This window comes from Pituophis catenifer, unplaced genomic scaffold, assembly GCF_029215685.1.
Source record: "Pituophis catenifer annectens isolate HBS135680 unplaced genomic scaffold, rPitCat1.0.hap2 SCAF_14, whole genome shotgun sequence".
NCBI classification, from domain to species: domain Eukaryota; kingdom Metazoa; phylum Chordata; class Lepidosauria; order Squamata; family Colubridae; genus Pituophis; species Pituophis catenifer.
Genome location: NW_027256894.1, coordinates 18,051,821 through 18,076,895, shown reverse-complemented (window position 1 = coordinate 18,076,895; position 25,075 = coordinate 18,051,821). Strand labels below are relative to the sequence as shown.

Below are 25,075 nucleotides of genomic sequence, written 5' to 3'. Positions count from 1 at the left end.
TTAAAACACATTTAAAAATATATATAGATTTGGCTGCATTAATTAAAACGATAAGCAAAACAGAACAATTAAAAAACCCTTAAAAAGAAATTAAGCCAGCCCGGCTTGTTGAAAAAAAAAAGTTTTAAGGGCACGGCGGAAGGCACTGAGGTCATGGATTCTCCTTATCTCAGGGGGCAGCTGATTCCAGAGGGTGGGTGCCCCCACAGAGAAGGCCCTCCCCCTGGGGGTCACCAGCCTGCATTGCACTCTTCCCAGAGTCTCAACATCTTTGTAATATTGCGGTGACCAAAGACCACAAGCGATTTGAGGCCAGCCCACCTTGAATTCTGTTGACTCTTATCTCCCGCTAATTTCTCTTGGCTGTTAGTAGTTCAGATTCTTGTAGAGAGCTTAAGTTTGCAATAAATCTTTATACCCATTTGAACTGTCTGGCTCTCCTGATTTTCTTGGAGTTTGACAGGGGCCTTGAACAGGGGAGTCCAAATGTGTAGAGCCATGGGTGAAGTCCCACCTCTTCCGTAGATATTTCAAAAATGTACCTACAAAAGAAATGGGCCTTTAAATGTGATGTCAGGCCCGCCATCATGAAAATTTGGACACCCCTGGATTGTGCAAAGTACAATGAAACAGTCTGCCCAGGAAGAAATGTTTTTTCCAACTTGCTCTTACTTCTGAAGCCAAGTCAGGGAGTTCCTCTCGCTGTAAATGTAGCCACTTAGGTCAAAGGAGAAAGATCTTCACGTTTTGTAAAAAGTAGGCTGGGAAAACTATCAACAGTCCTTGGTTTTTGATGTGGGGTATTTCCCAGTTGCTATTTTAATCAGCAGAATGCCGTAGATTATGTTACATACGTAGATCTGTGGGAAGGACTGAATGTTTCAGGACTTATTTAGAAGCACAAACTGTTCACAGCTAGGATTTTTGTCTCTTGAAGCGCTATTTTTTGGCATTCTTTGGGATAGATGGCATGCTTTGGGGGATATCTGTTTAATAAATAAATAAAGAAGCATGAAGACCAAGAGCCTCTGTTGCTCACTTGGTCCCTTGATATTTCAAGGCTGCCTTAAAGGTAAAGCTAAAGGTTCCCCTTGCACATATGTGCTAGTCGTTCCCGACTCTAGGGAGCGGTGCTTATCTCCGTTTCAAAGCTGAAGAGCCAGCGCTGTCCGAAGACGTCTCCATGGTCATGTGGCCGGCATGACTCAACGCCAAAGGTGTACGGAACTCTGTTCCCTTCCCTATTTTTCTACTTGCATTTTTACGTGCTTTTGAATTGGCTAGGACAAGTCACAGGAGCTCACCCCGTTACGCGGCACTAGGGATTCGAACCGCTGAGCTGCCCACCTTTTGATCGACAAGCTCAGCGTCTTAGCCACTGAGCCATCGCATCCCAAGGTGGAGCAAAATTATTTCCTCAGACAGCAAACATTTCCTCTTAAGGAATCATCACGAATTCACAAAACCTCTTTTTCTTTGCCACAGATATAATTCATATCGACCAGCAGCAGGATAATCGATTCGATAACTGGTGAACTCGACACTTTCTGACACCCTTGTAGGTTTTTCTTTAAGGCTTGTGCCTTTTTGAACTTTGGGGTCAGGTTTTATTCTTTTTTAAGCGCACCATTATTGGACATCCGGTTGGCACAATAAATTATATATCCACATTTTATTCCTCTTTGATTCCTGCCGGAGAGCTCATTTCCTGTACGGCTTCCCGCTCTGGGCTTCCTTTTCTACTGAAGCCTTTTCCTTTGGGAAGCTGACTTTGCTTCCAATGGTGTGACATCAACGAGTGAGCTTCAAAGCTAGTGATGAGTCAGTGGAGTCTGAAATTTGAACCAGCATCTGTCTCGGACCACAGTTGCTCTTGTCTAGGGAAGGGCTGGTCCAAAGACAGTGGCAGCAGGCATCGCAAGGGAGATGCCAACATCTGTTTTGACATCCAAGATTTTCTGCTGCCCTGCAGATGTCCTTCAGCAACATCCCTTCTTGTCACCACAAAGCACATTTGACTTCCCAGCTCATTTGGAGTTTGCCAAGTTGAAAAAAAAAAAAAAAACCACACGGAGTGAGGAGCTGAGACAGGAAATGTTCCCAAATCCGTCATGAACAGAAAACAGTGAGCCTGACTCAATGAAAGACACAATTAGCCATTTGCAAGGAAATTATCCCACTGTCTCTTCTGTTAAAAAGTCCTGTCTTGGCCATGGTGACTCACCCTGAAGTGGCACAAAAGATGACAGCTATGACTCAATTCATTTTATTTATGAATGTGTCACTGTTTCTCTCTCCATGAGGGTGTGTGTGTGTGTGTGTGTGTTTTTTTTCCCTCAGGATTCACAAAGCAACCCCACGTGGCTATTCAATATATGGTACAATCATATGCTGCTCACACACAGAAATGCAATTATCTTGGAACAGACAGCTTGTGGCTTTCACAGATACCCTCTCACACATTTTCCTACATCTATAAGGCTGAGAAAAAGAAAGGACATTTGATGAGACAGGTATATAGAATACCTGCACTCAGTAGCATTAAACATGTCTGCCTTTTGAAGGAGAGCAAAGAATTATGAGCCACGGTGGCGCAGTGGTTAGAGTGCAGTACTGCAGGCTACTTCTGCTGCCTGCCGGCTGCCTGCAATTTGGCGGTTCAAATCTCATTAGGCTCAAGGTTGACTCAGCCTTCCATCCTTCCGAGGTGGGTAAAATGAGCACCCAGATTGTTGGGGGCCAAGAAGCTGACTCTGTAAACTGCTTAGAGAGGGCTGTAAAGCACTGTGAAGCGGTATATAAGTCTAAGTGCTATTGCTATTAATGGAAGAAAGCTACAGTACATCCCTTGTGAGCTGTGAATGGCTACCCTCTGAGAGAAAGCTAGTGGATCACTGTGGGAGAAGAATCTGAGGTGGGGAAGATCCTTAATCCAAGCCATCAAGAGTCCTTGGTCCTCCCCAGCAGCCCACGCCCAGATAAGCAAGGATTAACACCAGACAAACAATCAACAAGAAACCCCCACCTCCACCAAAACTACAGGGCAAGCTGCTGTATATCAACAGGAAGCAAAGCAGTGGTGGGTTGCCCCCGGTTCTATAGAACCTGTAGTAAAACCGGCGGGAGGCTCCGCCCACCGACCTCGACATCATCAGGAAGCTTCTGCACATGTGCAGAAGCGTGCACGGCCCTGTTGCGAACCGGTAGTAAAGATAAGTAGAACCCACCCCTGGAGCAAAGCCTACACTCACTACCGTTAATGAGGTTATGTAGCTGAGTAAAGAAATATCTGCAAGCAAACAGCCAAACTCAGGAAACAGCAAGAACTCCGCAGTTCATTCCTGAGCTACAGATATTCTCTTCTGTTAGGAGTGCCGAGACAGTTGTGGCGAAGTTCATTTCCATTTGGCGGTGCATAGGGAAGAAATCTGGTGTCCAGATTTAGACACCATTTAGAATTTAGAATTTCAGCTGTGAAGCTGGGCATTTAGAATTTCAGCTGTTAAGAATCAGACCAAAAATCCCCAAGTCGCCCTGAAACTATGTGATATGTGGGACTTTGGGTTCACAGCTGGATTGGTTCCTTAAATTCATGTTCCCTAGCAAGTTTTTTTTTTTTTAATGCAAAGTGATTTGGGAGGAGAAATAGCATAACGTCCTCCACGAATTCATCCAATTCTTTTTTCGAGCTGCTAATGTCAGCGTTCCAGGAAAACCCCAACTCCAAGTAAAGACGCAGAAGCAAACATTTTTCCAAAGTTCTCTTTACTAGAATAGGCAAACTGGCACATCTGGGAAAAGCCGAATCTGAAAAGCCCAGGTTTTCTTTCAGTAAGTCAAAGCTCCCAAAACCATCCCCCTTTCTCCCCCTCAGTCGATCACATGCTCCAATCAACGTCCGTTCCATCTCGACCCAGCCCCCTGACCACTCCTTCTCCAGATGCTGGATCGCCCTGACCTTGACCGACAGGAAGAATGCCATTATGTCTACTAAATCCCCCCTCCTACTTTCCCACATATGAGAAGGTGGCAGCACTGAAGCTTCCGGCCTAATATGGTTTCCAAAGCTGACAACTAATTTGGTGGCCAGTGCCTCAGTTGCTGGCAGGAACATCACTGCTTAATTCTGCATTGTAAACTGCCCACAGTCACCTGCCTGAGTTGGGAGGTTATACAAATTTGTTGAATAAATAAATGCAAATACATTTTGTCAAGAAGTCCTTCTTCCACCATTCCATCTTTACCTCCCATCTTTTTACGGAATCCATCCTGTCCCTCCATAAATTCTCACTGATTTGTGGACCAACAACAACTGAAGAGCACCAAATTCTTGACTTATGTTGGAAGAAACATCCTTCTGGGTTCAGTTCCAAGTGGGGAAAAAGACACTGGAAACATGGAGACTGTTTGGAAAGATGGTTTAACGGTGGACAGGAATCACATGGCTTGAGTTCCTGAACAGGACACATGGCTTGAGTTCCTGAGTAGAAAAAAAAAGAGGCACGATGTTGGGAGTGCCTTGATTTTATGCCCTCTGTTGTGCCCCACCTCAGAGTTTCTTGTTCCTGTATAAGAAATGTATCCTGATTGGTTGAGAGACTCCCAGGGGGCGGGGATCTTAGCTAGCCTTGCTGGTTGATGTCATCTTCCCAGGTGCCATGTGGGGAGTTTCTGTTGCTGGATGGGTCCTATTGTGTTGCAGATGATGGTCCATTGACAAAGGTGGGGGGAATGAGTGAGCTTGGCTGAGGCCTTAATGGCCCATTGACAAAGGTGGGGGGAGGCAGGAAGCTGCTTTGTCTTTAAAACATGTTTCTCCATTTCTCATCCAGGGAAATATAATATTCTGCCTTTTTTAATATTTCCTAAAATATTTCATTCTTCTAGGAGAAGGGTGAGTGCTAACTTCCTACACTTGTAAGCCTATTCCTAGCAGAGATGACAATTTTGAAATTGCCTCAACATAATCTAACTATGATGGCAACCACCCAATTAATTTTAGAGTAGCAGCAGGCTGTGGAATGAATCCCAGAGGAGGGAAAAGAAAGATCTTAGAGACTGGATGGGTGGGATAGAACGAAGGTCCATTAGTATCCCAGCCAGATAAAGACTATAGAGATAAGGCAACCTGTCTGGGCCCTTTTTAAAATACTGAGTATCAAAGCAAGTATTCCTGGAATGGAGTGCTTGGAAGAAAGCTATTCTCTTCTGATAAATCAGGAAAGGTCATCTTGATTTTACAGCAGTAAAAGAGCTGGTGGGTTGTTGAAAAGAAGCCTCCAGTGTGTTGTCACGTTGAGCCGATGATGAGTAAACAAGGATGAAAGAAGAACAAAAAAGGGTGGAGATTAGAAGGATCTGTTGCCTCCCAGCAAAGTTGGTTAAGATCTAGGAGGACGTGTTGTGCGTTTTCAAAGCCAGAAATGCCAAAAGGGTAATGCCAATTGGTTTCCATTGTGCCTTTTTGTAAAATTCAACTGCTTAAAGGGAGAAAACTGAGCAAAACAACACAGGATCCTGAAAGACTCTGTGATGAGGAACATCTGCAGGAGGGGGTCAAAAAATCTGTAAGTGTTGTGGCCCGCCAGTGGCCTGCGCGGATCGTGGCTGATCCCAACAACAAGGAGGCTGGTGTGGTGTTGCGCCAGCAGCCAGCTCAGCCGGCGCTCGCGTCGGACAGCAAGGAGGCTGAAGAGGATGTGGCGCCAGAGGCAGAGACTCAGCCCAGGCCTTCAGAACCTCCAGAGGTTCCTCCTTCACTTCGAGCGCGAAGTGGAGGAGCCTCTCCTCCATGCTCGAGCACGCAGGGCGGCCAAAAGGCAGGAGTGGCTACTCAGGAGGAGGAGGTCTCCTCGAGAGTAAGGTTTGAGGATAATTGGCCACTCCCTTAGCCTATTTAAGTCGCACGCAGTTACTAATTTCTTGCTGGAAACAACGTGTAATTATTACAGAGCATTTTGGAGAGTGAGTGTCTTATCGTATTTTGTTTTCTGGGCTGGTTGCCAACCTTTGCCGGACTTCGTTTATTCTTGGTATGTTATAACTTTAATAAGGACCGTTGGTGTGTATCACAATCCTTGGGAATCTGGAGCTGGGGCAGAACAGTAAGATGACAACCGTGGAATCACAATAGAACCCCTTCCCCTTTTGAAGGACCCCCCTCCAACTGTAAGTCTTTTCAAGAAAGTCTGACCTTTCTACAGTATTTAGATGTGGCAAAGCTTGGATGGTCACACAGAGAGCGCTCAGTATTTGCTCCTGGGCACTCCTGTGTATCAAAAATGGGTCAAAATTCCTCAAATGTCAAACTGTCATTCCGTACGCCTTGGGAACTAGAAAAGAGAGAGAGGGAATCCCAGAATTCGATGCTATTCGTCCTGGAATCGTGTGCCAATATAGCAGTTTGGTCTAGGTGGTTAAAGCACCAGGCTAGAAAGTGGGAAATTGTGAGTTCTAGTCCCACTTTGGGCATGAAAACCTGCTGGGTGACTTTGAGCCAATCACCAGGAGATGGTGAGTTCTAGTCCTGCCTTGGGCATGAAAATCTGCTGGGTGACTTTGAGCCAATCACCAGGAGATGGTGAGTTCTAGTCCTGCCTTGGGCTTGAAAGCCACTGGGTGACTTTTAGCCAATCACCAGGAGACGGTGAATTCTAGTCCCACTTTGGGCATGAAAACCTGCTGGGTGACTTTGAGCCAATCACTCATGTTTAGCCCAACCCACCTCACAGGGTTGTTGTGGGGAAACTAAGAGGAAGAAGGAGTCTTACGTATATTCACCGCCTTGAGTTATTCATAAAAATAATAAAGGCAGATTAAAAAAAAGTCTTAAATAATCCTAAAGCTTCCTGTCGTGCAGGGAGTGTCTTCTGAAATCTTCTCGCCCTGATGCTTTGGATTACACTTCCCATCCTCCCCAGCCTGCCACAATAGATATAACGAAGAGTTGCAATCCCGCCCACACCTCACACATGGCCACGTGGGGCTGTCAGAAACTTTTGAAAGTAATTTTTAACGCATGGATTTTTTCCCCCCTTCCTAACGCTTCTCTCTTCCACGAACCACAGCGATGCAAACAAGAAACTAGGAGAACAATAATAAAACACATACATGTTCCTTCTTGTTCCCTTTTATAGTTTTAATTGTCCGGGTGGAGCATTTGTTTTTTTTTTTTTTCCAATGGACTCTTGTTTAAATAGCTTTTGTGTTGTTGTTGTTTTTTTAATTGAAAAGTTTTTAGGAAATACAAACATTTTCTCCCCCCCTTCCCCCCTCACCCCATCCCTCCCCCCCTTGCCCTCCCACCCATCCTTTCCCCCTCCCCCTTCCCCCCACCCCCCTCCCTAGACTTCCCAGAACAAGCACAGGGTATAGCATTCACAAACATACAACTAAAATATACTAACAAATTATTGACTTTAGATTCTCTCTAGGTCTTTAACTCCTTATAGCTCAAAACCTTATAAACATAAACTAAAGACTGAAAATGTTTCATTCATATGAATCTTCTTAGTCTGATACTTGTTTTGAATATAGTCGATCCATCTTCTCCATTCCGATATGTATCTTTCGTTTGAATGGTCTTTAAGATATGATGAAATTTTTGCCATCTCTGCCAAATGCACGACTTTTAGGGTCCATTCCTCAATGGTAGGTGGATCTTCCTTCTTCCAATACTGTGCCACCAGTAACCTGGCAGCTGTTATTAAATTCAAAACCAATTTAGTCTCTATTACAGTACAATCCGTAACTATGATTTTGTGTTGTTTTTAAGAGGGGAGGGGGAGGAGACAAATAGGGGGAAAGAATGGGAAAGAATGCAACGCAGAAGGCTTTTTTCCTCCCACACGGCGGTGTGACCTTTATGCCATGAAACACCTTCATTGTTGTTATACATTATCAGGGGGGTATAAAAGGACCCTAACATACCTTGGAATTTTATCTCTGGAAATCATCGATTGCTAGCAAAATCGTGTAGCCTCAGGAGAAGCAGGTCTGGGGAGGGGGGGCGAGGGGGAAGAATGAAATGAAAAATCTAATTGATGGAGGAGGGAGAGGGCGGGGGGGGGGGAGTTAATTGACCAAAGAGGAAAGTTTGCAACCAGTTGTAGGTGGTATGGCTATTTGGCTGAGCTCTGCTTTTGCCAGCGTGGAAGGTTTTTCTATTGGTCTATCCTGGCTTGGCCACCTTCTCTAATCTTGCTCAGCTGAGCTGGGATTGAATCATCTGACACCCAGCCTGTGCAAATAGTGTAAGTTGCGCCATTGAGTTGTGACAGGGTGAACCGATTTTATTTCTGGACGAGGTCAGTTCCCCGAAAGGTCACAGTGCTACCAGAGGGTGAAACGGGCGTTATGGATTTGCTCCCAAGTATTTGCAAGAAGCAGATTCCAGGACCCAAAGGGGGAGCTGCATTAACAATTGACCCAACTAAACGTCGGATTTCAAGAGAGTTCGCCCTGTTAAATTGTTTTTCCAGTCATAAACTTTTCGCTGCAGGTGCTCGTCCTTTAAGCCGTAAAAAATAAAAAACACGTCGTCGGGATTGAAACTTGGCAAACTCTGCCCATGGTTGTTTGTTTTTTTTTTGTGTGTGTGTGTATGTGGAAAATTTAAAGAAGAAGGAAAGGTTAATTATTTTCAGAAAATGAAAAAGCTGGCTTGACCCCTGTCTGATCACAAGAAAGGACCTTGCTAAGCACAACAGATTGCTCTTAGTAGCGTACAGTGCTTTGTAAAATGGCTAAACACTGTGAGATTGTGTTGCTGTGTGTGGGGTTTTTTTTTTTTTAAACAGGAGATGAGTACAGAGATTAAGGCCTTAAACTGGGATTGAAAATAAAGTGATATTGTGAGATAAAGTGTGTGTGGGGGGGTGGGGTGGAGAGAAACTCCCAGACAGCACCAGGGAAACAACAAGATCTGAACAAAATACCTAAATAAATAATAATGCAGAGGGATTCAGTGTGCCTACCATACATCAATGAGGGATATATAATTGCTAAAAGTATACAAATCCTTTAAAAAGATACAGTACATTTTAATTAAAAAAAAACCCTATGTATCTAATTTCCTGCAGTGATTTCTATTGTGCTAAAGAAAGAAAGAGCGAGAGAGAGAGAGAGAGAGAAAGAAAGAAAGACAGAACGGAGAAAGAAAGACAGACAGAAAGAGAGAGAGAAAGAGAGAAACAGAGAGAAAGACAGAAAGAAGAAAAGACAAACAGAAAGAAGAAAGACTGACAGACAGAAAAAAGAGAGAATGAGAGAAAGAAAGAAAGAAAGAAAGAAAGAAAGAAAGAAAGAAAGAAAGAAAGAAGGAAGGAAGGAAGGAAGGAAGGAAGGAAGGAAGGAAGGAAGGAAGGAAGGAAGGGAGGGAAATACTTCTAAATTCAAATAAGAGCTCAGAAAAAGAAAACGACAAAAATCCATCTAGAAATTGGTTGTTTCAAATTTAGGAAAGCTCCATTTCTTCTGGGGAAGACTCAGCATTTTGGATAATCTAGGGAATTTTGCCATCTTCATTAGTTTTCCCAATCCAGAATCCTCCCAATGGAACACTTATAATTCTACACATAAGAAGCATACTGGTGAGGTTTAGCTGTCCCAGTTGGTGGCTGGCGAGGGATGGCTACTCCCTGGACGTTGGTGGTCCCCCTGGTTGGAAAGGATGGAAAATGCAGATGGCATCTGAGTGGGCAAGGCTGGCGTCTCCAAAATATGGACACGACTGGCAAGCTTCACACACAAAGCCCTCAACACACACACAGAGCAACTTTATTTGGAGTAATCTTTAACTGGGCTGACGGCAGAGAGAAAGTACATATTGACTTTGGATGTTTGGCTAACAGCTGCTTAGCAACCAGCAGTGCCCGGGCGCAGAATCTAACAAAGGCCGAGAAGCATTCAGCGATCTGGTTCTTCAGAAAATGGATGCTTCCTCAGAAGCAAAAAAAACAAACAAACAAGCAAGCAGGAGACATTTGTTTCTCTACCAGAGTGCCCACAGATATGGCTCCGTGTGCCACCTGTGGTACCCGTGCCATCACGGGTCTAGAACTTAGTCCAGCAACCATGGTTGGCCAACCACGGTATAGCATATTCTCCGAACTCTACTCATTGTGGTTCAGTAAGTCCTGTTTGTACAACCCAAATTCTTCTTGCCAAATACTGCCTGGATGGCAACTGATTCTGAGAACTTAAATCTGTTTGGCATCAGAGAACTTGCACAGGTGATGAGTTTTGGGTGAAATCGGATCAGAGCTTGACCTGACCTTCCCTTTGCTCCATTCCCCACGTGGCTCAGCGCCAACAATTCCTGGCTGAACATAGCAAGCTATTCCAAAGCAATTATAATTCCCACTCGAGTTGCAAAGACAGGTAAGGTTACCTTACCTGACCTGCCAACACCTTTAACGTACCTTCACACTTTGACTGCAGAGCCAGCACTGCAGATGAGCTGTCTCCCTTTGGCCTTTCAGCACCTTCTGCCAGAAGATTCTGGCTTCTGCAGCTGGGAAGCAGGCAGAGATCCAACAGGAGCCCAAAGCAGGATTCTGGAGCTTCTCCTACCCCTAAATTTGATCATCCAGTGTAGGACCATTCCATGGGATGCGGCGGAGGTGAAACCGAGCCAAGAAAACAGCCACAGCTGAAAACTTTGTGTTCTGCTTGTAAAAGAGCCTCAATGGCGCAGTGGTGAGAGTGCAGTACTGCAGGCTACTTCTGCTGACTGCAATTTGGCAGCTCAGATCTCACCAGGCTCAAGGTTGATTCAGCCTTCCATCCTTCCGAGGTGGGTAAAGTGAGGACTCAGATTGTTGGGGGTCTATATTCTGACTCTGTAAGAATATTGACCCCACTTAGAGAGGGTTGTAAAGCACTGTGAAGCGGTATATAAGTCTAAGTTGCTGTTGCTAAAAAAAGGTAAGGTTTCAACCACGTCATGATGGCTGCCATCTTGTCAGTCTCCACATAAATCTCCACAAGTGGTCTATGCCCAGCTTGGTAGGAGGCACAGCTTTATGGGCAATACAACCAGCTGTTGGAAAGTCATTGAAGTGGCATGCTAACAGCAGCACAATTTTTATTTATTTATTACTAAATTTATATTGCCGTCTATTCGCCCATGGCGACTCAAGGCGGCTTACAGAACATAAAAGCCACATTTAAAAAAACAGTAAGAACAATTTTAAAAAATCAAATAAATTGTCAGGTTTCGATGCTATCTCAAAATAAATGAATTTCCAAACTGCCGATCTTTGAGGAAATGTTCTCTTTATTGAGCATAGCGATCTGATCCTGGCTCTTTCGTGGTCAGTACTGACCTTTACCCCGCAATCCCTCCCTTTCCGATCCCCAATTCTCTGCTTCTCATTGGCTATCTTCCAAGCCACTTTCCTCATCCCTTCTTCGTCAGATCACAGGAATGTCTCCCCCCCTCCCATCTCCGAGGAGACAGAATCTTCAAAGGAATTTAGTAGGCAAAAGTTCAAGCTTCTCCTCTCTTTATATATGTCAGTGCTGGGACGCTGACATTAATGTAATAAAATCACCCCCAACCCCACACCTCCTGCCCCAGCAACAGCCGATCACACGAGCCATTTAATGGGCTCCATTCCACTCTGGGTTCCCCAGGCCCGCTGGCAGAACCAGGACTTCAGCGCTTTCTGGAAGAAAATTAGAGTGGGGGCTGTTCTAATCTCTGGGGGTGGGGATGATGTTCCAGAGAGAAGGAACCACCACAGAGTGGTCCTAAAAATCCTATTAATTAAGGCCTGCCGTCTAAGGATGGAAAGAAGGTTCTGATGGACACATTGCCCTTAATGTGTAAAATATGGATGTTGAGTTTACACATAGAATGAAGCCAGGGTTTGATCCTGATGGGTTGAATAAATGCTCTTTGGTTGGGTTCACATAAGGTGCTGAGGCCTAAACCACAACTTTCAAGCAGTGGTGAAATCCAATTTTTTTTACTACCGGTTCTGTGGGCGTGGATCGGTGGGTGTGGTGTGGCTTGGTGGGCCTGGCTTGGTGGGCGTGGCAGGGGAAGGATATTGCAAAATCTCCATTCCCAACCCACTCCTGGGGGAAGGATATTGCAAAATCCCCATTTCCTCCCCATTTCTGGGGGAAGGATACTGCAAAATCTCCATTCCCTCCCCACTTCTGGAGGAAGGATATTGCAAAATCTCCATTCCCACCCAACTCCAGGGGAAGGATACTGCAAAATCCCCATTCCCTCCCCACTCCTGGGGGAAGAATGCTGCAAAATCCTCATTCCCTCCCCACTCCTGGGGGAAGGATACTGCAAAGTCTTCATTCCATCCCCACTCCTGGCGGAAGGATATTGCAAAATCTCCATTCCCACCCCACTCTGGGGGCCAGCCAGAGGTGGTATTTGCCGGTTCTCCGAACTGCTCAAAATTTCCGCTACCGGTTCTCCAGAACCTGTCAGTACCTGCTGGATTTCACCTCTGCTTTCAAGTCAGAGTGGCATCACGCTACCCCCTAAAGCCAAATAGCAGAGGGGAGGGGGGCGGAAATCAAGGTGTGACTTGTTCCAATTATGAACCATCTTCAGGACACAAAGTCCTTTCTTCATTGGTGCCTTTCAGTTCTCCTCCGAATCCTCCAGCTCTGTGTAGAAGGCTTGGCTGAGAAGACAGCCGTGGCGAAGAAGCTCACATTCCAGCTGGCTCCAGCCAGCCCTGTGTCGCAACTTGCAAACTCAGCTCAACTGACAAATGTCGGTAGGTGACGCTTGCCAGGGAGCTGAGCGGAATACAGAACGAAGGCATTGCAGTTCCTGATTCTCTGCATGGCAAAATGATTTACCGAAAGGCTCTGGATTCCTTCTCTCTCTCCCCCAACCCAAACACACAAAGAAACAGACCAATGAGGATGACCTGTTTTTTTTTTCACCTGGTATATAAAAACTAATATCACAATGATTGGAGGAAGGGCCATAATTCGCTGATAAGAACTATTTTATTTTATTTTATTTTATTTTATTTTATTTTATTTTATTTTATTTTATTTTATTTTATTTTATTTTATTTTATTTTATTTTATTTTATTTTATTTTATTTTATTTATATACCGCCCTTCTCCCGAAGGACTCAGGGCGGTGAACAGCCATAATAAAAACAATGTACAGAAATAGAATTTAAGAGCAGATTAAAATAATTAAATCATAGGCTGAATTTTAAACTCTCATTTTAAAACCAATTTTAAAACCCCATTAAAACCAAGTTAAAATCATTTATCCCATCAGAGCGGCTTGCTGGAATAACAGGGTCTTCACTGCACGACGGAAGGCGCGGAGGTCGGGGATCCTTCGTATGTCCGGAGGTAATTCATTCCAGAGGGCAGGGGCCCCCACAGAGAAGGCTCTCCCCCTGGGGGTTGCCAGTCTATATTGTTTGGCTGACGGCACCCTGAGGAGGCCCTCTCTGTGGGAGCGTACCGGTCGGTGGGAGGCAATCGGTGGCAGAATGCGATCTTGTAGATAGACAGGTCCTAAACCATGGAGTGCTTTACAGATGGTAACCAACACCTTGAAGCGCACCCGGAAGACCACCGGGAGCCAGTGCAGCTCGCGCAAGAGGGGTGTTACATGGGAGCGACGGGTCGCCCCATTATTACTCACGCGGCCGCATTCTGGACCAGTTGGAGCCTCCGGGTGCTCCTCAAAGGGAGCCCCATGTAGAGAGTGTTACAATAGTAACTTGCAACAAGCCTTGCGATAAATATTTACAATGTCTTCTCGCCGCCGCCCCTCCCTTCAAAGATGAAATTGTAGGAAGAAATATCCTTCTGGATTCAGCTCCAAGTGGGGAAAAAGACACTGGAAACATGGAGACTGCTTGGAAAGATGGTTTAATGGTGGACAGGATCACATGGTTTGAGTTCCTGAACAGAAAAGGGAAGAGATGCTGAGAGTCCCTGGGTTTTATACCCTCTCTAGCTTTGAACTTCCTGGGGCCCAGAAAGAGTATCCTGATTGGTTGTCAGACTTCCAGATTTTGCATTATCCTTCCCCCAGGAGTGGGGATGGAAGGGGGATTTTGCAGTATCCTTCCACCAGGAGTGGGGTGGGAATGGAGATTTTGCAGTATCCTTCCCCTAGAGGTGGGGAGGGAATGGGAATTTTGCAGTATCCTTCCCCTGGAGCGGGGTGGGAATGGAGATTTTGCCGTATCCTTCGCCCAGGAGTGGGGAGGGAATGGGGATTTTGTAGTATCCTTCCCCTAGAAGTGGGGTGGGAATAGAGATTTTGCAGTATCCTTCCCCTGCCATGCCTACCAAGCCACGTCCACAGAACCGGTAGTAAAAAAATTTGGATTTCATCACTGCCACCCGCTTGTTAGCGGCTCATCTGTTTCATAACCGAGACGATCACAGAGTCATCCCTCTGTGTTAGACCCATTGTTAAATATCTTCCTCAGCTTGGAGAGACATTCATTAGCGAGCTGTCACCTACCATTGAGGGTTGAATGTCCCCTTTGGCAGAAGTAAACAAAGAGTTACATAACCTTCATTAATGAGGATTGTGTGGCAGGGATTCAACGCGGATCCCTTCGGTTGGGCCTGCCAGCTCAGGGGACTGGCAAACGACCTATCCATTAGCAACACTGGAAGTTCAGCATGCGCTGGGGGTGCCAGCTTCATGCTGAGGAGGGACGTTATAATGGTTGCTAAGCATATGGAGATGCGGCATGAACACATCGGTGGAAGAATATTCCAGTGTCCCCACTTAATCGAGTTATTTACTCCGTGTCATGGCTTAACTCCTTGTCCCAAAGGATGCCTGTTCTTGCTGAAGTTCGCCTCTTTGGAGCAACAGATAATAGTCTAGAAATCCAGAATCCCCTCCCTATCATGTTTTATCTTCTCACCAAAGGTGAACAGAACCCAAACATGTGAAAGATGGAAAAGGAGAAGGTTAAATATCTCAGAAAGAAAAGGTTTCATTCCTGCTTGAACGATGTTGAGATTCTAGAAAGAGTGCAGAGAAGCGCAACAAAGAGGATTAGGGGACTAGAAGGCTAAAACCAGGAGTGGGCTGCTGGGGGTCCGCAGAGGTTCAGGAGAATCTCTAGCTAAGATTCTGTGCAGTTCGGAGAACCCCCAAATCCCACTCCTGGCTGGCCCCACCCACCCTGCCCCTCCCCTCCCAGGAGTCACTATGCGGCCCATTTTGGATGCAGGTAAGTGCAGGGTGCACACAGAGGCTCAAGGAGGGCGAAAAATGGGCCTACCGGAAGTTCGGGAAGGCTGGAAACGGGCCCATTTCCAGCCTCCAGAGGGCCTCCGGAACCTGGGGAGGCCATTTTCGCACTCCTGGAGGCTCAAGAAAAATGTCCGGAGCCCAGGGAGAGTAAAAACGCCCCTCCGCTGTGGTGCAGAGAGCCAACTAGGCCACGCCCTACATGGCCACGCCCACCCAGCCACTGTGCAGAGAACCCCTTGCTAAAATTTTTGAAGCCCACCCTTGGCTAAAACATATGAAGAACGGTTGCAGGAATTGGGTATGTCTAGTTTAATTAAAAGAAGGACTAGAGGAGACATGATAGCAGTGTTCCAATATCTCAGGGGCTGCCACAAAGAAGAGGGAGTCAAGCTATTCTCCAAAGCACCTGAGGGCAGGATAAGAAGCAACGGGTGGAAACTAATCAAGGAGAGAAGCAACTTAGAACTAAGGAGAAATTTCCTGACAGTGAGAACAATTAATCAGTGGAACAACTTGCCTCCAGAAGTTTTGAATGCTCCAACACTGGAAGTTTTTAAGAAGATGTTGGATAACCATTTGTCTGAAATGGTAGAGGGTTTCCTACTTGGACTAAAAAACCTCCAAGATCTCTTCCAACTCTGTTATTCTGTTTAATCTGCTACTATTTTTTGTCCTTACACAGCAACTGGATTAAAAGTAAGCAGGCCACAATTTACTTACCTTTATATTATATCATTATCAGGTTGTTGCAACAGCCACAGGAATATAGTTAGAAAAAAAAATTAGCAGCCATAAATAATAGGAAAAATACATCATAATGCCAGTTTGTCGTGCCTCAAGAAATGCCCCATTCTTTTAAACGAAATAAATGTTATTTTCATTAAAATATATTAGGATCAGATAAGCATTGCAGCTAGAAGTTTTCTATTTCTGAATGCTCTTGTGGGTGAAAAGGGAAAATCTGCAGATTTAAAATGGAACTAAAGTTTTCTCCCTAATTATATCTGTTTGTTTTTAAAGTTCGGTGATTTGAACCTTAAAGAATTTAATTGCTGTAATCTGTAATCTGTAGCCAGAAAGGGAAACAAGCTTTACTGGTAAGATCCAGATAAAGTTAATCAGCCAACTCAAACAGACCAGGTTAAGTCAGGCAAGATTTTGTAGATCAGGGGCCAGCTCAGTCCACCAACTTCTGGCATATTATATAATTTAGAAAGATCAAGGTTAATTCTGGCAGGATGGTGAGGGCGATGAAACTCTATTCCCTTCTACCAAGATATTTTTTTCCTGTCCTCATCAACATTCAGCTACCATTCTTAATCTAGTGGGCTTTCCAAATGGCCACTGATAAATGATAGAATTGATACAGGATGCGATTAGTAAAGCTGATTTGAAATTAGCTGTTTCTCAAGGAAGGAGAGTCTATTCTAAAATTCGACAGAATCCTGAGACTGAATTGAAGAGCGTGATCCAATGAATTAAGAACTAAGCGTTATGTAATTTAGAGAGATCAAGGTTAAGTTGCTTGGCACCTGGCTTAACCTTTAACACGTTCAGGCAGGCAAAAATCAGGACCTTGGAGAGTGCTAAGAAAGCTGGACATAAAGGATGAGGACTTCTAAGCAAGCCCAAGAGGCCTTTTCCATTCCTTTTTGCCCATTCCTGCAGGCAGTGGTGAAATCCAGCAGGTTCTGACAGGTTCTGGAGAACCAGTAGCAGAAATTTTGAGTAGTTCAGAGAACCGGTAGCGGAAACTTTGAGTAGTTTGGAGAACCGGCAAATACCACCTCTGGTTCGTCCCAGAGTGGGGTGGGAATGGAGACTTTGCGGTATCTTTCGCCTGGAGTGGGGGGAAATGGAGATTTTGCAGTATCCTTCCCCTGCCATGCCCACCAAGCCACGCCCACAGAACTGGTAGTAAAAAAAAAATTGAATTTCACCACTGCCTGCAGGGCTGTAGACTTAACAGTTAAATTTTCACCTATTCATATTATCTTTTGTTATTCAAAATCATTTCCCCATTCAAAGTCAAGCTAAATCAACCTGTTCTACCAAATGTCAGAAGCCATGTCAGAACATCAGGTCTTCTGTCTGCAGGCATAGTCAAAGTTTGTTTTAAGAAAAAGACCTGGCTTTCTAGGTGAGATGCCAACGTGAGTGTGGTAGCAACTTTTCCAACTAACAAATTTTATTGAAAGATATAAGTTTTCCTCGGGTGCAGCTCCCTTCATCTGATGCACCTTCTGGTTTTGGTGTTATTATTTTTTGTTATCATAGACCAGGGGTCTGCAACCTTATGTCAGCGCTTCAACGCTGGCATAGAGAGCAGAGGGGAGAGAGATAAGCTCTGAACTTTTGCCTGCTAAATCCCTTTGAAGTCGGGTTGTCGTGGAAATGAGGAGGGGGGACATTCCTGGGAAATGATGAGACAAGAAGTCTGAAGAATGACTTGGAAGATAGCCAATGAGAAGCAGAGATTTGGGGATCGGAAAGGGAGGGATTGGGGGGCAAAAGGTCAGTCTTGTCCGCATCGAGTCATGATCCGGTGGCTGTGCTCAATTAAAGAAAAGATTTCCTTAAAGATTGGCAGTTTGGAAATTCATTTATTTTGAGATAGCATCGAAGTCTGACACCTTAAACACTCAAAGAGCCATTTGGACCCATTTCCCACAGAAAAGAAAACACCGGGAGCCACAAAACCTTTCCCGTGCCTGACTATTTCTTGAGCAGCCACAAAACTAGCATATGTAGTTGAATTAAACATTCTGTTTTCTTCTGAAACTTTTTTCTTTTCTTGGATTTATCTATGGTTGGCCTAACAGGGGTTGAAAAGCTCAATAAATCACGTGCCGGCGGGTGTCACACATTGGTGGTTGTGACACATATTTTGAGTGACAGGGAGCCACAGCAGAGGGGTGAAAGAGCCACATGTGGCTCCAGAGCTGCAGGTTGTTGACCCCTGTCATAGACTAACTCAGTTCTTCTTCTCCAACAGAAACCATATTGTGTTTGCCATAGGTAGGTGAGAAAGAAAGCAGGATATTTACTAGGAAATTACCAAACATGATGTTGCTATTGGATGATTAACCAGAGCTGTCTGGAAAAAAACTTCCTGAACTTTGAAACTATAGATTGAAATTTACGTCTGTTTGCTCAGTCTTGCTCAAACACTCGTGATACAGCAAATACATATATACTGTGTTTGCTATTTATTGTTGCCATGCAATTTTAATGTCAAACTAAGCAACACAATTGCTCCATGGGGCTACCATGCTAGCTGTGTTTATCCTCACAAAGAGGCCCATGGATGAAACTGAGGTCAATAACATACCCCTCACCCATTAAGAGGCTCCTTCTGAACTGCAGCCCACCACTGACAAATAATTTTAGTGCTGGAAGATCCTTTGCTAAGCCCCATCCCCACCCCATCAAACATGGAACTTGGGTTAACGGCGGTCTTTGAACTTCATGCGAAGTTTGGAAAGACCCAACTTGCAAAGAGGTCTGCTATTATTGTCAAAAGGGGCATGATGGCTCAGTGGTTAAAAATGCTGGGTTTGTCAAATGGAAAGCTGACAGTCCAGGTTTGAGACCCGCGTGATGTGTGATGGATTGAGCTCCAGTTCCTTTCCCCAACTCCTGCCCACATAGCAGTTTGAAAGCATGCAAATGTGAGTAGATCAATAGGTACCACTTCAATGGGAAGATAACGGGGTTTATGAACCTCAGTGTATAGTCATGCTGACCACATGACCATGGAAGTGTCCTCAGACAATGCTGACTCCCTCAGCTATGAAATGGAAGATGAGCACCACTCCCTAGAGTCTTATATGACCGGACAGGGGAAACTTTTACCTTTACTTTATTATTGTCAAAAGGCACTCACCCATAGCTGTTTCCTGCAACAGAGCCTTTTCAGTAGGAGCTCCAGCAGCTCCTCACCCAACAGCAACCACCCAACCAGCAAAACTGGTCCTTAAGCTGTGATTTTAAGACTTGGATTAAGAGAGAAACATTTTCCCTACTGATAGTGCACATGCTATTACTCTAGGTTTTTGATGATACTTTAATAGGTCCCAACACTGGTAGGCCTATTCCTGCAGAGGTGAAGATTGATCTTCTGGAAAGATGCCCTAGAGCAGCAGTCACTAACTGGTGGTCCGTGGACCACTGGTGGTCCACGAGAAAAATTTGGTGGTCCGCAGAAAAATTATTTGCGTTTTTTATATTGCACTAAATCCAGGGTCCTCAAACTACGGCCCCTGGGCCAGATACGTGCAATGAACGTTTGTGTTGCTGCAGAGAGTCTCCCCTTTTGGGATCTTCTTGTGTGGGTCGGAGAGGGGAAGAAATTCTGATTCGGGGTCTGCTTCAGCCTCCTGGTGTGGGGCTTTGGGCAAAGGCTGGAGGGAAGTGCCACTGGTGGTAAGGAGCTGGAGGGCCTCGTTCCAGTGGGACTGCATCATGGCCTGGAACTGGCTGACCATCTCAGCCCACTGAGCCTCGAGGCGCAGGTACCTGGCTTTGCACTCCCGCAGGTCTTCCCTCTGCTTGGAAAGCCTATGCTCCTAGTCCTCAGTGAGGTGCTTCTGCTGAGCCTCCTTCTCGGTCAGATCAAATTCAACTGAGCCAGCTGTTTTGCCAATTCTTTCTCATGGTGGCTGCTTAGCTCCAACAACTGCTTCCTGTTGGGGCCCTAAGGAGCCTGGGTGGGGAGATGAGGAGTGGCTGGGAGGGGAGGGGTGAAAAGAGGCTGGCGAGGCACCCCTCGATGTGAGTGACATCGAGTTGGCCATGCCCACTCAGTCACATGACCACCTAGCCACACCCACCCAGCCGGTCATTAGGCAGATCATATTAGTGGTCTGCGGGATTGAAAATTATGAATTGAGTGGCACCTGAGGTCCAAATGGTTGGTGAAGATTCTTAGATAACAGCTCATCTCTTTAGCTGCTTGAATTTGGCCGCAAAGAAGCAAGTTCAGACACAGGTCCTTGTCATACGTGAAGACTGTTTTGCCCTGCCTTTTCTTTGTCATAATGTCATAGTCATTGTGAATTGGAAACATTCAGATTCAGGGGAAACTGACTTTGGTTAGCTCTAGGTTGCTTTGCATTGCAAATTCTCCTGCCTCTTACAGTTTCTATTTGTTTAATTAAATGGATTCATAAAGCCACAAAGGGGAAAGGTGGGGAAAGTTCATTCTTGCATCATTGTCGTCGAAGCTCTTCTTCTCCTCTCCCGTTCTCACCCATCAGCTCAGCCACAGAAGTAATTTTATCTTGGTATCCTGCCCTGTAATTTTAGCTGAGCACACTCAAGATCCATTTAAAAGCCTATCTGTTAAAAGTTTCATTTGCAAGCTTTATAGCCTATTACTTCTCTTTCTGATAAACCCCTTTATTTGTGTGGAGGCTGGGAAAGGCTACCAATCCCAGCTGTCAGGTCCAAATTGAATTTAAAGATAAGGTAGACCTACCTTCTTACAGATGTCCTACCTGTCAACGACTACTTCAGCTTCAACCACAACAATACAAGAGCAAATAATAGATACAAACTCAAGGTAAACCGCTCCAAACTCGATTGCAGAAAATACGACTTCAGCAACAGAGTGGTCAATGCCTGGAATGCACTACCTGACTCTGTGGTTTCTTCCCCAAACCCCCAAAACTTTAACCTTAGACTGTCTACTGTTGACCTCACCCCATTCCTAAGAGGTCTGTAAGGGGCGTGCATAAATGCACCAGCGTGCCTACTCTCCCTGTCCTAATATTTCGTTTTACTTACTCTTTTCATGTATTCAAATTATGTTGATATTTTTACCTGTTATCTTATATATGCTTGACAAATAAAAACGTATGACTTAAGGGAGAGTTGGGGCTTTGAAGCTGCCCATTATAAGGACAGTAACAATAGGCATAGATCGTCCACTTACAAGATTTCCAAATAGCGTAACTTGAAACGAAGGAACCTGATCATTTGACAGAATAACAGAATAGAATAACAGAGTTGGAAGGGATAGTCCAACCCTTTGCTCAAACAGGAGACCCTATACCATTTCAGACAACTAGCTGTCCCATCTCTTCTTGAAAGCCTCCAAGAAGCGCACTTTGAAAACGGGCATCAGGACAATATTCAGGGTGGAATTCCATGTTTAAAAATGGTGTTGCTTCCAGTTTTTAAAAATCGAGCCTTTTTGGTGCCTGGGGAAGAAAACGCGTGACTCCGCGGTCAGGAAAAATGCTGCCCAGGAACCAAAATGTTTTTTGAAGCCAAATTTTTTTTTTTTTGAAACCAAATGGAAAAACAGACATCAGGATGAGATTCAGGGTGGAATTCCATGTGTAAAAATGGTGTTGCTTCCAGTTTTTAAAAATCGAGCCTTTTTGGTGCCTGGGGAAAAAAACGTGTGACTCCGCGGTCAGGAAAAACGCTCCCCAGGAACCAAAATGTTTTTTGAAACCAATTTTTTTTTGAAACCAAATGGAAAAACAGACATCAGGATGAGATTCAGTGTGGAATTCCATGTTTAAAAATGGTGTTGCTTCCAGTTTTTAAAAATTGAGCCTTTTTGGTGCCTGGGGAAGAAAACTTGTGACTCTGCGGTCAAGAAAATGCTGCCCAGGAACGAAAAAATTTTTTCAAACCAAATTTTTTTTGAAACCAAATGGAAAAAAAAACCAGACCCCAGGATGAGATTCGGAGTGGAATTCCATGTTTAAAAATGGTGTTCCTTCCAGTTTTTAAAAATCGAGCCTTTTTGGTGCCTGGGGAAGAAAACGCGTGACTTCGCAGTCAGGAAAAATGCTGCCAGGAACCAAACATTTTTTTGAAGCCAATTTTTTTTTTTTTGAAACCAAATGCAAAAATGGACACCAGGATGAGATTCAGGGTGGAATTCCATGTTTAAAAATGTTGTTGCTTCCAGTTTTTAAAAATAGAATAGAAAAGAATAGAATTGAAAATATCATATTGGCACAGATCTGGCGAAAACCAACGGATCCCGCGGTTTTTATCTAGTTAAAAGGAAAAGTTTATCACTTTCTCGAAACAATCAGTCGCATGGTCCAATCACGGCACGGTCCTTTTTGCCAGGTGACATCACTCCCCCTTCCTCCGGCCAGGTGTGAGAATGTCCTTGGTTCCCAAGAGAAAGTATTTTGTTTTGACTACACAGCCCCAGCTAGCTTTAATCCCCCCTCCCTATCCCTCAGCTCCAGTGTGGCAGCACTGATGCTCCAAGATGGCTTCGGCCAGGCCAGCTTCAGGGTTGCCACCCCTATTGTGGCCTTTTGCCAAGCCAAGACAATGCGGACGCCAGGTTCACTAATTAACAACTGTGGTGATTCACTTAACAACAGTAGCAAGGCAGGTCGTAAAATGGAGCAAAACTCACTAAACCGCTGTCTTGCTTAGCAAACGTTGGGTTCAGTTATGCTTGTTAAGTGAAGGACTACCTGTATTTAAGTTTTTTTTTTACCTTCTGTGGGAAGAGCAGGCCTTAATTGGAAAGTTCTAGAAGGGAAGAAGGAAGACAGGTTAACTCCCAGCGATGACCACACATATTATTTTTTTTAACCCCGCGGCTCCATCCTTGTGTACCTGGAGGCCTTGCTGGCCCAGTGGCAACTGGCAACGTGACTATTTTGCATTGCATTGAAAGCATTTCCGAGTTCCACCTGAAAGTTAATTTTATTTCGTATTTGCCTGCAGGTATTCATGGGTTTGGCAACTTCACCCTCCTCTAAATATTCCTAGTAGCTGGGTGTGGCAATCGGTCTTCATAAAAATTTCATAATGATACCCATCACACTATTTATTCCCCACAGTCTTTCGCAATAACGAAAACACAAGAACTCGGTCTGTTCCCTTCCTGTCTCCAGGAAGGTATCCATTGGGTCTCAGGTGATAAGGTTTGGGGTACAGTCCCCAATAGGGTAGATGCAGTTGTCAGGATTCTAAGTAACACCCCCAACGAAAGAAAACTCCAAGGCTTGAGTTTCCTCAAAGTTCCATTTTATTAGAGATGTCATATTGGCCCATCTGGGAGAACCCAAATCTGAAAGCTTCCAGGTTTTCCCTACCCAAAGGAAAGTCCAAGTCCCTGCCCAACACCTACATGTCCATCACATGGCCCAATCAAAGCATCGTCCCAATTGAAGATGCCTTCAGCCACACCCCTCCAGGTGCAGGGCAAGATGTCCTTGACTCTCTGAGAAATGAATGTTATTATGACTATATATCTCACCCCTGCTCCATACAATCCCCCCTCCCAGTTTCCCACAGTAGTAAACATGGCAGGCCTGAAGGCCCAATACAAAAGATGGCTTCCAGGCCTGACAGCATTTTTCTGCTGCCAAAGAGAAAGCAGCAATAAGTTCCTCTCCTGGACATCTAGGTAAAGGTTCCCCTTGCACATACATGCTAGTTGTTCCCGACTCTAGGGGGCGGTGTTCATCTCCATTTTTTTGTGATGCCGCATACATGCGTGGATGGCACGCGCACTCTCACATTTCCGGTGCTGGGCGAACCGGTTGCTACAGTATGTGAATCTCAAAGAAAAGGAACCGATCAGAAGGCAGGGCAGTCAGAGTCATCACGCAACCTGTGTGTTATCAACTAACTAACTAACTAACGTGAAGCATTCTCTCCACGAAGTATGTTTTTCATTCCTATGTCAAGCAATTCCCATGCGGTGGGCACATCTCCAGGTTACAAGATTACATATTACCTGTCTTAACAGCAGCGAGGATTATTATTCGCACAATAGTGGAAAAATGAAGATATACCGCGAGAGGAAGAGATCGTCAGGAAGATACTAGATTGTGCAGAAATGGACAGATATTGACGCTGAAAATTAAACAGAAAGAAGGCGTAGAATATCATCAAACATGGAATTTATTTTACCAATGGTTGGGGGAAAAAGGGGTGGAGATTAAGAATGTAAATTTGTATTGGTGATGAAATTAAATACCCAGACAACACGATGTTTATTAAGCACTAAGAAATGTATTTAATAGAAATCAATAAAAAAATATATATATTTTTTTTAAAAAAAGAGAGAGCATGTTTTTCATTCCTATCAGAGGTGGTATTCAGCCGGTTTGGACCGATTCGGGCGAATCGGTAGCAGCGGATTTAATGCCGCCCTATTTAGCGATGTTTTCGAGGCTGGGCGCATGTGCGGAAGGCGAGCGCGTGAGCAAAGTGCATCCGCTGAAAGCTGAGCACGTGGGCGCGCGGGGCGAACTGGTGGTAAGAATATGTGAAATGCACTGCTGATTCCTATGCCAAGCAATTCCCATATGGTGGGCACACCTCCAGGTTAGAAGAAGAGAAACTGGAGATTACCTGAAGACGGGAAAAGAGATGATCAAATGCTGAGCAATGGGGAAGGGAAGAGGTGCTGGTTTTGCCGAGAGGAGAAAGGAGATTAAGAAGCAGGATAACCATCTTAAATAGTTGGCACTGGCAAATCTTCCCACGAAGTTGGAAAACAAACATGTTATAAGGATAGAGATGAAGATCCGTGGAGATTCTCAGTCACCCAGGTCCTGTTTTTTCCAAGAAGGAGGAGGAGGAGGAGGAGGAGGAGGAGGAGGAGGAGGAGGAGGAGGGGAAGAGGAAGAGGAAGAGGAAGAGGAAGAAGAAGAAGAAGAAGAAGAAGAAGAAGAAGAAGAAGAAGAAGAAGAAGAAGAAGAAGAAGAAGAAGAAGAAATTTCGCTTCTCATCCAAGAAGCTTCATTGATTCCAGTGGGAAGTATCAAGATATTATTTTTTCCCCTGTCCCCACCAACATTCAGCCACCATTCTTAATCTAGTAAACTTTCTAAATGGCCA

General features: G+C 44.8%; 1 protein-coding gene across 1 annotated transcript in view; it reads left to right on the top strand.

Moving 5' to 3' along the window:
• The first annotated feature begins 5,522 nt into the window (after positions 1-5,522).
• Positions 5,523-25,075, top strand: part of LOC139324203 (tropomodulin-2) — a 98,703-nt gene continuing 79,150 nt past the window's right edge. Inside the window, exon 1 of the mRNA XM_070953920.1 lies at positions 5,523-5,567. The gene's annotated coding sequence lies outside the window, so the exon portion shown is untranslated. The remainder of the gene's footprint in view (positions 5,568-25,075) is intronic.